Below are 13,195 nucleotides of genomic sequence, written 5' to 3'. Positions count from 1 at the left end.
CCATTGCATTGATACACCGCACTTTGTCCGCTCATCAGCTGACATTCTTTACACTTTCAAAGTACTTTTATATACATTACGTTACCTGATTTTTTTTTTCAAAAGCGCTGGGAGGTAGTCAGGACAGGTACTATTTATTATTATTGTGGTTCTTTCCAGTTTGCAGATGAGGAGCCTGAGGCTCATAAAGGTGGAATTACTTGTCCAAGGTGCCACAGCTGGTTGACGGCAGACCCAGAATCAGAACCCAGGTCTCCTGAGTTTGGATGACCAAACCTGTGTTGGGCAGTGTGCTTTGTAATCACTAGTGGTGTCCTTCCACGCAGCAGATTCTGCTTGGACACGCGCTCACTACGAAAAGGCAGGTGAGGACCACTGAGGGTTCAACCCTTGGACGGTCCTAATTTTGGACAGGTCTAATTTTGTCCATTGGTGAAGCTGGTCATTGCCTACAAGGCCAGATCTTGCCAGGCCTCTCCTCAGACCTCACCTTGGACTCCCCTCCCATCTCTGTACGAAATGCCCTTGCCTTAGAATCCCACAGGTGGCTGGAACCCAGAGAGGGCAGGGATGGGGGCGTGCTACCCTTTGCTCACCCAGCCCCAAGCCGGGCTGTTGGGGCTCCAGCAGTGTTTGCCCGCTAAAATATTTTAAGGGGCTAATAGTGCTCTGACTTTTCCTCTCTCTCCCCAGAGACATGTCACCAGCAGCAATCTCCCCTCGTCCAGAGCAACGGCTTTTGCTGTGTTACTTGGAATGAATAACAAGCAGTTAGGAGCTCTAGCTCTTTTTTGTTTCTTAAAGATTTTATTTATTTATTTACTTTTTTAGACAAAGGGGAAGAGAAGGAGGCAGAGAGGGAGGGAAACATCAATGTGCGAGAGAAACATCGATCAGCTGCCACTCAGACACCCCCAACTGGGGACCTGGCCAGCAACCCAGGCATGTGCCCTGACGAAGAATCGAACCAGCGACCTTTCACAGGCTGGCGCTCAGCCCGCTGAGCCACACCAGCCAGGGCATGGAGCTCTAGCTCTTTAGCACAAATTTGCAGGCCTTTCGGGAGTGAAATCCTGCTCTGCAACAACGAGGGTTTTATTCCTGCTAAAATAACAACAAAACCACATGATGAAAAGCTTGGAAAATGGAACGAGTCAGCAAAAAAGACCCATAATCTTACTACCCTCACATAACTGTTATTTTGAAGAATTCCCCTCCACTAGAATTCCTTCCTTCCTTTTGTCATGAAAACAATACAGAATATTTTAATATTTTAAAAATCACCTAGTATCTCACATCTAGAGACAACCACTGTGAACATATTTTATTTCATTCTTTTTCAGTGCCTTCTTTTCATAAATATGATTATACACATTGTATAATCATATACACAATTATACAAAATACACATGCAATTTTCTTAGTATATTTGTATATTCTGTGTCACTAATAATTTTTCAAATAATAAAAGCAATATCTATAACTGAAATTTCTGGGAAAATACAAGAAAAGAAGGAAATGAAAATTACCTAGAATGTTTCTTCCACAAATAGAAATTTCAATATGCATTTATTTTACATAGTTATAATCCTACTAAATACAGTTAAAAAAAATTTCCCACCTTCTCCTGGCTGGTGTGGTTCAGTGGATTGAGTGCCAGTCTGCGAACCAAAAGGTTGCCAGTTCGATTCCCAGTCAGGGCACATGCCTGGATTGCAGGCCAGGTCCCCAGTTGGGGGCGTGCCAGCAGCAAACAATCAGTGTATCTCTCACACACTGATGTTTCTCTCTCTCCTTTCCCCTCTCTCTAAAAAAGAAATAAATCTTTAAAGAAGAAAATATTAAAAAGGAATAAATCTTTTAAATTTGTTCCACCTATATTATAAGCATTTTCCCATGTTGCCTCATAGTCTTTAAAATTAATTTTATTTTTATTTTAATTTTTAATGGGTAACACATTTACATGGCCTAATATTCAAGAGATTCAGATATTCAGTGGAAAGATTTCATTTCACCTCGTTTCCCGTTTGCTCGGTTTCCTCCTGTGGCACTCACCGGGGCCCTTTCCTGTGAATCCTCCCTGCAGGGCCCTCCTGCGAGCATCTCAACAGCTACAGGTGTACTTACTTGTGTTTCTTCCCCAGCACACGCCCCCACCCCTTTTTTAAACAAAGAGTAATGAACGACCACATTCTTCCTCACCTTCCTTTTTAAATTAGGTGTTTCTCAGAGATCTTCCTTTTCATATTCAAAGAGAGCTTCCTCCATCGGTTTTTTACGTCTCAGACCGCACAGGCGAACATTTCAGTTGTTTCCAATCTGCGGCAGACAGCGCTGCGGTGACTGACACTCTACCTACATCACCGTACCTGTGTGAGCATTCACCTGTCAATACGCTCCTACAAGTGCAAGTGTGGGGTCAAAAAGAGAATGCCGGCATAATCCTGATGGTCATGGCCGCACTGCACTCTGTCGGCCGGCAGCTGAAGCTCAGTCTGGAGCAGTGTGTGGCCTATTCACTGTTCCCATCTTTGTTCTCCCTGAATAACAGAGCCAGGGCCAGCTTCAGGCATGAACCGATTTCCCTTTTAACCAGATGTCTTCTGCAGTGTACTGAAGGCCTGTTCAAGGATAGGCGCTTGCTGGGTGCTGAGAGACAGAGGCACAGGGGACACAGTGCAGGCCTTGGGAGCTGGTCTGGAGCAGGTGCGGGCTGGCAGGCTGGAGGTGCTGGAAGAGGAGGAGTTGGGTCTGGTTTTGCTCTCCTTACAACAGCACGTGGCTGAGCAGGGTGGGTAGCCATCGATCAATACGCATCAAGTGGATAAATGATTAATGAACTGAGCGTCTGATGTGGAGGATGGGCAGGGGCTGGGTTGAGTGGGGGCTTCGGTCAGGGCAGGTTGCACAGAGGAGAAGGAACATCTCAGGACCTCTTTTTGAAAGATGAATTTCATCAAGTGAAGTTCTGGGCCAGAGGGGCTGACTCTCTGTTGGCCTTCTGACTCTCAAAAGGACAGTTTGTTGAGGCAGTGCCAGGGGTGGCCTGGGCACAGGTTGACTGGGTGGGGTTTGGGAGTCCCGCTGACCAGGCCTGGACAATGGGCATCTCCAAAGTAAGGCAGGGGTTCTCTGAGTTGAGACGGAGGACAAGGGAGAATAGCTAGTGAGGGCTGCTAAGGAGAAGTTCCCCACTTGGGGGCTCTGGCACAGAATGCAGCTGCTGCGTGGGGAATGACCACTTTCCACCCCCACCCCAGACCCAGGTTCATCCCATGCAGGCCAGAGTGCACCCCTTGCTGGTGCAGGCTGCAGAAAGGACGCCCCCCTCTGCCCACCAACCAGACTGCAAACCCCAGAAACTGGTCCCATGGCTCAGAAGCTCTGGCTGCCTCCCCAGGAATGCAGGTGCCCATTTCTCTCTTTGGGACAGAAGCCTGCCCAGTTTCAGCTCCTGTAGTTCACTTCCTAGACTTTTAAAAAGACAGAACAGTTAAAGATCTGACTCGTAAGAAAATCAAGTAACCCATCCTCCACCAGCCCACCCATGGTACAGATGAGGAAACTGAGGCCCAGAGAGGTGAGGGTGGACTGCCTGAGGTCACACACAGTTAGAGGCGGGGCTAGGTCCAGAAACAGGACTCCCGATTCTGTACCCCACGTTCTCTGCTCCCAACAAGGGGACGGAGGATGGCGACTTCGACGTGACCCTGGGGCCGGACAGGAAAGATGAGGGCCGGAGCTGGAGGCAGAGTCGTAGACAAGGTGGGGGTGAGGGGCAGCCACGCTCACGGGTTTTGGTTGCGGCATTATAAGTCTTCTAGGAATTCCAGGTATTCCACTCATGTCCAAGTTCCCTGCATGGAAGCAGATTTGCCAACATGGGTTTCAGAGAGTCTGAAGAAGAAGCCCAGAGAAAAGGGGCTGGACTGAGGGAAGGGGTGGCCAGGACACAGGTTCAGGGAACCACCCGGTGGCGGGGACCTGTCCCCCCTGCCTTCACTCCTGGGGCCCCAGGATGGCTTCTAGCAATGGCTCAGGGCTTACAGGCACTGTTCCTGGAAACCCAGCCAGAGTACAGAGGGGCAGCAGCAGGCCAGAACTCCTCTGTTTCCTGGGCAAAGGGCCTCCTACAGCTCAGTCCACCCTCCCATTTCAAGGGTGAGGAAACCGAGGTCCAGAGCACAGGGCGTGAGGCACATTGTGTCTCTGCCTGTGAAGGGCTTGTCTTTTCCCTGTCCTCAAGGCCCTGCGGCGTTGCTGATTTCTTTGTGTTCCCATAGGCCTCTGCACGCCATTCAGAATGGAGATTCAGGTGTTTCCGGGGGACTCCAGCCAGAAGACACTGGGAGGAAATGGGACAGTGCAGGGAGGGGCCTCGGCCTTATGCCCTGACCTGTAATGTGTAAAGGTGTGCACCACACCTGAGGAAAAAGCAAGCACTCCTAGAGCACGAGCATGCAGGTTATGAGCATGCACGCGCACACACACACACACACACACACACACACACACACTTTTAAATTTTCACTCCGTGTTGCCCTTCAGCCAATATGGAGTCAGTCTCAGGGGGCCTTTCTCTCCCTGAGCTTCTCTTCCTCTTCTGCTGGCATCCACTGGAATTCTCCAGGTCCTCCCATGTTTCCTCAGGTTAGGTGTTGGCTAGACAAACCAATCTTTTTCGATTAAAATTAATCACCTTTGCAAGTGTCGGTTATTTTGCAGAAAGACCTGTCCAACGGTGTGCTAGTAAATGTTGAACAACCAGCTGTCCAGGGGAAAAAAGTAGATGTATACACAACTTTGAAAGAATTGATAATAGAAAACATTGTAATAAAATATTAGGAAGTGATAAGTTTTGAGTACATGTGACTTTTGTTTTTAATTTATTTAATTGTGAGTTTTTATAGCATGCATTCTCAACAGCAGTGACGATTGGTTCCTGGTGGGGGGGGAGTCTTATTCTTTTTATGTATAAAGCACAGATATATATCCAGTACATAAATAGACACACAGTATATCTGTGATTTTAAAGTCTCATGGGGAGGGTGGTAGGAAAAAAAATGTCTGGAAAGGCTCATTGGGAGGCAATAATGAACAAAAGGTTCATATAATTTAATTTTCAGTGGTGGCTGGGATTAACAGCCAGCTCACAAAATTCCTGAATATTTAACAGCTGGCTCTTGCAAGCCTGTGGGGGCCGGCTGCAGCACACCCCAGACCTGCCCCCCTAGGGTGAGGCTGGAGGGAACAAAGCAGAGAAGGGAGAGGGGAACCCCCTCTGCCACCCAAGAAGTACACCCGGCTGATGGGAAAGATGGCGTGCCACGGGCTATTGAAAGGACAAAGAGAGTCTCCGGACCTTCAACAAATCAGTGGCGCTGCCCCTCTGTCCCTGGGTCCTGGCCCATGCCATCTCATCGGGTGGTTCCCATGTCCTCCAACAGCCCCAGGGCCTAGTCGTTGTGGCAGGCGGGGGGTGGCGTCTTGCAATGCCCCCACCCGACAGGGTGCAACAGAGATTTGTGTGCACGCCCTCACCCTCGGCCCAGAAAGGAGCCTCAGAGAGTCAAACCATCTTTGTTCAATGCCTCTGGTGGAGTGGTTCTGCTGAAAGGAACTACCTCAGGCCGGTGTGGGGGCAGGAGGGGAGGGGCTCAGCTTCCCACTGGGAGCCAGAGGGGCCCATTTAACCGCGTTCCTCCTAAGATGTTCTCAGGGAGAGCAATGAGGATGACACAGCCCTCAATGCTTGATTACGGTGGGCCCCTGGAAACCTGATGGCTTTGGGAACCCTTTTAGTGCGGGAGGCTGGGGACCCCAGGCATGTCGTTCCCAACAGACACCAGCCCGGGGCCCCAGTGGGGCCTCCAGCCGCAGATGGCAGGATAGGGGAACGGGAGGCCCTTCCTAGGGGCATGGAGGGTGGCTGCTCTAATCGCTTCAGGGGAACCAGTCTGGAGTCAGCCAAAGGCACTTAGTTTCCTGCAAACAGAGCAGAAATAGTAACCTAGGAAGAGACAGTTCCCTCTTCCCTCCAGTCTGCCTCTCCCCCTTTCCCGGCCCATGAGGAAGCTAGGGTCTCGCCCCCTGAGTCCAGAGGCTCTCTGGGCCCTGCACAACACCTGTGCACAGTCCTCAGAACCTCATTCTGCAAAGGCCCGGCTGCATTCCAGAGGGCCAGGCTGAGAAGCCGCCCCACACAGCGTGTTCCTCTCCTGCCTTGCCTTTTCTTTTTCCTGCCTGTAAAATGGGCCTGATCATTGCCTTCCCACCCAGCCAAGGTGTAGGAGTAAGTGGCTGTGCATTGAGTGCTGTGGGGAGGGGTCCATCCATCATGGCCCATTTGTGCCCCCAGCTGCCCCGGGGCCTCTTTTTACAAAGGTCATTTATATGGTCATTCATTCACTCACTCTCCAAAAACTCCATGGGGACTTGCTCCACTCACTACCCATAGGACTGCCCTTGCCTATCCCTAGGCCAGCTTCCAGCTGTGGAGCTTTCTCAGGCCTCCCTCAGGAGTCCCCTGAGGCCAGCCTGTTGGGAGCTGAGGGAGGCTGGGACCCACACTAGCAGGTGATGGTCGGCCTCCAGCGTGATCTAGAAGGGTTGGCCATATGACTCCAGACTGGAGTGGTGGGGGTCCCAACAGGCAGGCTAGATGCCTGGGAGGGCTGGCCAAGGTCAGCAGGCCAGAATTCAGGAGCAGGACTTGGAATCTTGTACTCACCATGCCCTCCCTACCTCACAGGCTTAGCACAGGCTGTTCCCTCTACCTTCTTTCTTCTTCTTCATTTGATTAACGCCCATTCATCTTTTTGGTACTAGCTCAACCGTCACTCCTCCAGGAAGCGGCCTTCCCTCATTTCCACAGTTACGACAAATCTCTGTGATTAATGAGTTCAGAGCAAAGGGAACCTGTTTGAAGCTAACTTGTTCGAGTGTGGAAATTTGATTAATGTCCATGTCTTCACTAGAAGGCTCCCAAGAGCAGGTAGAGTGTTTGGTTTTGCTCATCGTTACACCTCAGTCTAAAGATGTATCGAATGAATGAATGAATGGATGAATGAATGAATGAGTGAAGGGAGCTGGCACCCTCCCCACATGAAGTTCTCCACTTTGCACTGCAATCAACTGTTTACGTGTCTGTCTGTCTCTCCAGGACTAGAGGCAACGACAAGACTTGGTGAAGAATACCGGGGGGTGGAGCCACACTGATTGGGTTTACATTTGGGCTCTGCCACTTACCAGTTAAATAATAACCTTAGACAAGTTACAAGTGTCTCTGGGTGTCATTTCCCCATCTGTAAATCGAGGGGAATAGTAAATGCGTTAATGCACGTGAGATACTGCAGCATTTCCTCTTTGCCTTTTCAATCCTTCAGTCGCTGATTGACAGTTCTTCATAGTAGGTTCTCTCTGTTGAAATGCCTGGTGCACTCTCTCTGTCTCCTGACGGCACCCTGGCCAATCTCATCATCAGATCCCTGGACCCGAGTGTAACACAGTCAGACGTGGGCGCAGCCCCGCGACACCTCGCCTTGCCTCCACTCAAAGGACAGATGGCTGCTTCGGCCCCTTGCAGGCGCTGCTGGCTGGAGTGCAGGGGGAGTATCTAATCAGACTGGAAAAGCGGGCCAGCAGTTAAACCACACAAAGGGGCCGCAGCTCCACATAAAACTGCCTGCTTGGGCAAATGCCCAAATAGTCGCATGCTCGGGGCCCCCAGGGAGGCGGCTTGAGCAGGGGCTGAGTCCCCAGAGTCTCTCCTTCCTGGACTCTGAGTCTCCCCCTGTCCCTTCAGGATTCTCTGCAGAAGCTGCCCTGTTCTACTCTAGAACCTTCTGGTAAAATGTGGAGTTTTCCTTCCTGGTACATGTCAGAGAGAGTGACGTGAACATGGGGAGCTTTCAAAAATACCCCAGAGGGTCAGGCCTGGCCCAGCTCTGGTATTTATTAAAGCTCCCAAGTGATTCCGCTGTACAGTCAGGATTGGCATCCACAGACTCTAAAGGATGTATTCGAACAGCAACTCTCAAACTTGAGAGTGCGCCAGGCAGGATTGCCACAGCCTGCCCGGCCTCCCCCAGGCTTCCCATTCAGGAGTTCCGGGGCGGGGCCTGAGAATGTGCATTTCCTTTTTTTAACTTAATTTAATTTTTAAAATATATTTTATTGATTATGCTATTACAGTTGTCCCATTTCGCCCCCTTCACTCCACTCCATCCCGCCCACCCCCTCCCTCCCACATTCCCCCACCTTAGTTCATGTCCATGGGTCATACGTATAAGTTCTTTGGCTTCTACATTTCCTATACTATTCTTACCCTCCCCCTGTCTATTTTCTACCTACCATTTATGCTACTTGTTCTCTGTACCTTTCCCCCCTCTCTCCCCCTCCCACTCCCCTGTTGATAACCCTCCATGTGATCTCCATTTCTGCGATTATGTTCCTGTTCTAGTTGTTTGCTTAGTTTGTTTTTGCTTTTATTTTAGGAGTGGTTGTTAATAACTGTGAGTTTGCTGTCATTTTTACTGTTCATATTTTTTATCTTCTTTTTCTTAGACAAATCCCTTTAACATTTCATATAATAAGGGCTTGGTGATGATGAACTCCTTTAACTTGACCTTATCTGGGAAGCACTTTATCTGCCCTTCCATTCTAAATGAAAGCTTTGCTGGACAGAGCAATCTTGGATGTAGGCCCTTGTCTTTCATGACTTGGAATACTTCTTTCCAGCCCCTTCTTGTCTGTAAGGCCTCTTTTGAGAAATCAGCTGACAGTCTTATGGGAACTCCTTTGTAGGTAACTGTGTCCTTTTCACTTGCTGCTTCTAAGATTTTCTCCTTATCTTTAATCTTAGGTAATGTAATTATGATGTATGTGCCTTGGTGTGTTCCTCCTTGGGTCCAGCTTCTTTGGGACTCTCTGAGCTTCCTGGACTTCCTGGAAGTGTATTTCCTTCACCAGATTCGGGAAGTTCTCCTTCATTATTTGTTCAAATAAGTTTTCCATTTTTTGTTCTTCCTCTTCTCCTTCTGGTACCCCTATAATTCAGATGTTGTAACGTTTAAAGTTGTCCTGGAGGTTCCTAAGCCTCTCCTCATGTTTTTGAATTCTTGTTTCTTCATTCTTTTCTGGTTGGATGTTTCTTTCTTCCTTCTGGTCCACAGTGTTGATCTGAGTTCCAGTTTCCTTCCCATCACTATTGGGTCCCTGTACATTTTCCTTTGTTTCTCTTAGCATAGCCTTCATTTTTTCATCTAATTTGTGACCAAATTCAGGCAATTCTGTGAGCTTCCTGATTAGCAGTGTTTTGAACTGTGCATCTGATACGTTGGCTATCTCTTTGTTGCTTAGTTGTATTTTTTCTGGAGCTTTGATCTGTTCTTTCATTTGGGCCATTTTTTTTGTCCTGGAATGCCTGTTATGTCAAGGGGCAGAGCCTTGGGTGTTCACCAGGGCGGCGTAATGCTGGTCTCTGCGCTGTGACACTATACGTGGGGGAGGGGCCGAGAGGGAACAATGGTGCTCACTGCACTCTCTGCCGGTATTCAGTCACTTCCCCCGCTACCCACAATCAAAGTGGGCCCTCCTGGTGCTGATTCCCTGGTGGGTGGGCTTGTGTACGTTCTGGGCCCCTGTGGGTCTCTCCAACGAACTCTCCCATGAGGCTGGGAGTTTCTCCCGCTGCTGCCTCAACCCCCACAGATGTTTTCAATCAGTGGTTTGAGGCTTTATTTCCCCGCGCTCGGTCTGGGGCCCCGTCCACCAGCTGCTGCCTCGCCAGCCAGCTGCAGCTTTGCCCATCCCACTCCACAATTTGCCACCTCGCTGGCTCCGCCAGCTGCTGCCTTGCCGTGAGTCCTCTCCGCCCAGCTGCCCATCTCTGCCCCTCCTGCTGGCCTGGGTGAGTGTTTCTTCTTTATCTCCTTGGTTGTTGGACCTCCATACAGTTCGATTTTCTGTCAGTTCTGATTGTTTTTTGTTTTTAAATTGTTGTTGTCCTTCTCTTGGCTGTGTGAGGAGACACAGTGTGTCTACCTACACCGCCATCTTGGCTAGAAGTCCAGAATGTGCATTTCTTACAAGTTCCTGGCTGATGCCCTTGGTCTGGTGACCACACTCTGAGAGCCCCTAGCTGTGGAGTCGGGCAGCCGAGGTTCAAATCCCAGCTCTGCAAGATGAGGTTGACAACCTACCTAAGGGGGCTGAAAGGTTGGATGAAGAGCCACGCACAGTACCTGCCCCTAATCATGTTCGATGAACTTGTTTTCATCTCGAATACAGTGATTACGAGGCGAGGCTACGGAAACCTTGAGTTATAGCATCATTTTAATCAGAGCCTCTGCTTCCCCATCTGTAAGATGGGAGTAACCGGCACCCTGGCTCAGCCCCCTGTACAGGTGGTGGAAGGATGGGAGGAGTTCCCTGGCATGAAAGTGTTTTGGATGCTGTGAAGCCCCGCAGAGTGTTTCATTGCAAGGAGTCGGCCCCACCCTGGAGCCACAGGCAGGGCTCACCAAGGGCATCTGAATCAGCAGCTTCAGCTGCCAGTGAGAAGGGATCCCAGGGCCTCCTCCCCCTCCCCCCGCTGCCTGCGTGCTTCCCTGCCACCCTCGGGCTTTGGCACGACTGGGTGAGGGAGTGGCTGGTATCCTTCAAATATCTAAGGGCACTGCGGGCACAGCCACCCCCACCTCACCGGTGCTTCTGCTAAGACAAGGAATGTGGCAGCAGAGACCAAAGTTGTGCTGGGTTTCTCTCCCCAGGCCCTCACCACTCAGTGGCCATCCAGCTGCCTTCCTCCTCGATCCTCCCGCTCCCTCTCCCACCTGCCCACCCAGGCATCTCTGCCCACCCGCCGCCATGGAGGGAACATGGGCAAAAGCTGCAGTCCCCAGAGAGCCAGAGGACTGGAGGAAACGGCTGTTCCGCTTGGGTTTGGAACTTGTCTGTTTGGCTCCATCCATTTTCGGTTCAACTCACAGATACATAGGGCACGTCTGCTAGGATGAGGCTGCAGGCTAATTAATATTAATGCTTCCTGCATTAAAAAAAAAAAGACGTATTTGGGAAGAATGGCCTCACATGGGCTGAGCGGGGGTGGGGGAGCTGGGGGCCATGGGCAGTGAGCACCTGAAAAGTGAGTCGCCCCCACACTGCCGGCGGGGAGGGGCAATCAGGCCTCACTCTACTCAGGGCGATTTGGCAGAACAGGTCAAAAGCCTCAAATGTGCTTCTCTGACCTGGGGGGTCAGGTTTAGGATTTGATCCCAAGGAAATACACAAAACGACCAGCCTGGGCTGAGTTTTGGCTCCAATGGTGGGTGATTTGGGGCAAGTTATGGCCTCGTTTCTAAGATGGGGCTAATACCCCCACCGCACGGGGGGGTGAAGAGGAAATGAGACAAGGCCTCGAATGCTGTATGTAAGTGATCGCCGACGTTAGTATCTTGGTTGGGGTTACCCCAGATGCAGACCCCAAGATGGGGTTTGGGAGGTCAGCCCAGGGAGCCACGGGCTGTGGGGTGATGTCACAGGAGGGAAGGAAGCCCCGCACAGCGCATCTCCCCAGCTGCACACCGGATGCTGCTCAGGAAAATGCCTGGCGGGGGTCAGGAAGGGGAGGGGACCTGGGCATCTCTGTTCCTTAGAGTCTCGCATTTAAAATGCTCAGGACTGTTCACCTCCAAAATTCTTTTACATGAGAGAAAAATACAGCTTTCATTGGTTTCAGCCATTTATTTTGCTTTTCTGTTACACACAGCTGAGTTTAATTCTTATGTGAAGCTGGAGGCCAGGGGCTCAGGGAGTTGTCCAAGACCCGATGGCACAGGCAGGCACTGTGGTGCCAACATCACATCAGGAAATGATCTCTCCAGGGGGCCCTACCCACCCTACCCCCTACCCCCTGTGGGCCTAATGCCACAGAGAGAAAGGTCCTGCTAGGCAGGGCTTCACCCCTTTTGCCCCAATCCCAGGGGTGTCTCACACCCCCTTGCTGCTCACAGCTGCCATGGCGCCACTCCAGGCATGTGGTCCATGCCCCCAACCCTTCCTAGGTGCATCTACACCACTTACCTGCGCGTGTGCCCTTGCCTGTGGTCTCTGCTCTGCTAGGCAGCAGCCAGCATGTCTAACAAGTGACTGGGTTAGTGTGTCGCTCTCCCAGGCAGCAAATGGGAGTTTTGACAGGGCCAGAAACAAGGCCACGCTCAGAGCCGAATGACGTGCAGATCACAGTCCGGTTTCCTGTTCTCTCCTGTTTCCTCCCGCACCCCCTCCCCTCCAGTGGCACAGCTGGCCCCAGCCACGGCTCCGACCTCAGCAAATGCCAGGGCCCCACCCTCCTCCTCCGTCTGGCCTGAGCTGCCATACAGAAAGCGAAAGGAGGAGTTGGAACAGAAAGAAAAATAAGCCACTGAAAGAGAAGAAACAGCTGGCAGAACATTGGAAAAATTCCCAAGCGGGAATTCCCAGCCCTCAAGGGCTCTGCCAGGCTGAGGACATTCTTAAAGGTTGATCTTGAAATTCCTTAACTTTGTTGCCAGTTCGTGGGAGTACCCACCCCAGAGGGGGTGGGCATATGTGCATGAAGTTGGAATTTTTTTGAGGGTCAGAGCAGAACTCGGGTGGGAGGGAGAGGGCAGGGCCAAAGGGAAAGTGGGGGGGAAGGGCTTGGATGCTGGAGGCGTGCCAAACAATGCCTGCGGGCCCAGGCCCTTTAGGGAGGCAGAAGGAGCCAGGAAGAGGGCTTGACAAAGCTGTGTGGCCAAGAGGGGGTGCGTGCAGGTGTGGGGAAGGGCTTTCTAAGAGGCTTTACTGGCAACAGTCAGGTGGTGGCAGCCAAAAAAATAAAGGTGGCTGCCCTCACCTAAGCCAGAGTGAGATCCTACATCCGTTCAGGAAACGCGCGTGAAAACTGGGGGAGACTGAATCGGGGGTCTGGCTTGTGCTCCCGGGCGTCTGGAGCAGGCAGGCAGCGGCGCCACCCAAACAAAAGCATGCCCCCAGCCACACGGGACCTGCAGGCTGGCCACTGGCAGGGGCTGGCACTGGGGTTCCCGATGAAGAAATGTGAAGGGTCCCAAGGTGCAGGGCTGGGAGGGGACAGGGGCTGGGGGAGAAGAGCAGAGGGTCTGCGGCTCACCTGAACACCGAGTTTGTAGGTTGGCTGACAGAATTTGAGAAG

This window comes from Desmodus rotundus, chromosome 11, assembly GCF_022682495.2.
Source record: "Desmodus rotundus isolate HL8 chromosome 11, HLdesRot8A.1, whole genome shotgun sequence".
NCBI lineage: Eukaryota > Metazoa > Chordata > Mammalia > Chiroptera > Phyllostomidae > Desmodus > Desmodus rotundus.
Note: the sequence above shows the minus strand (reverse complement) of the source record.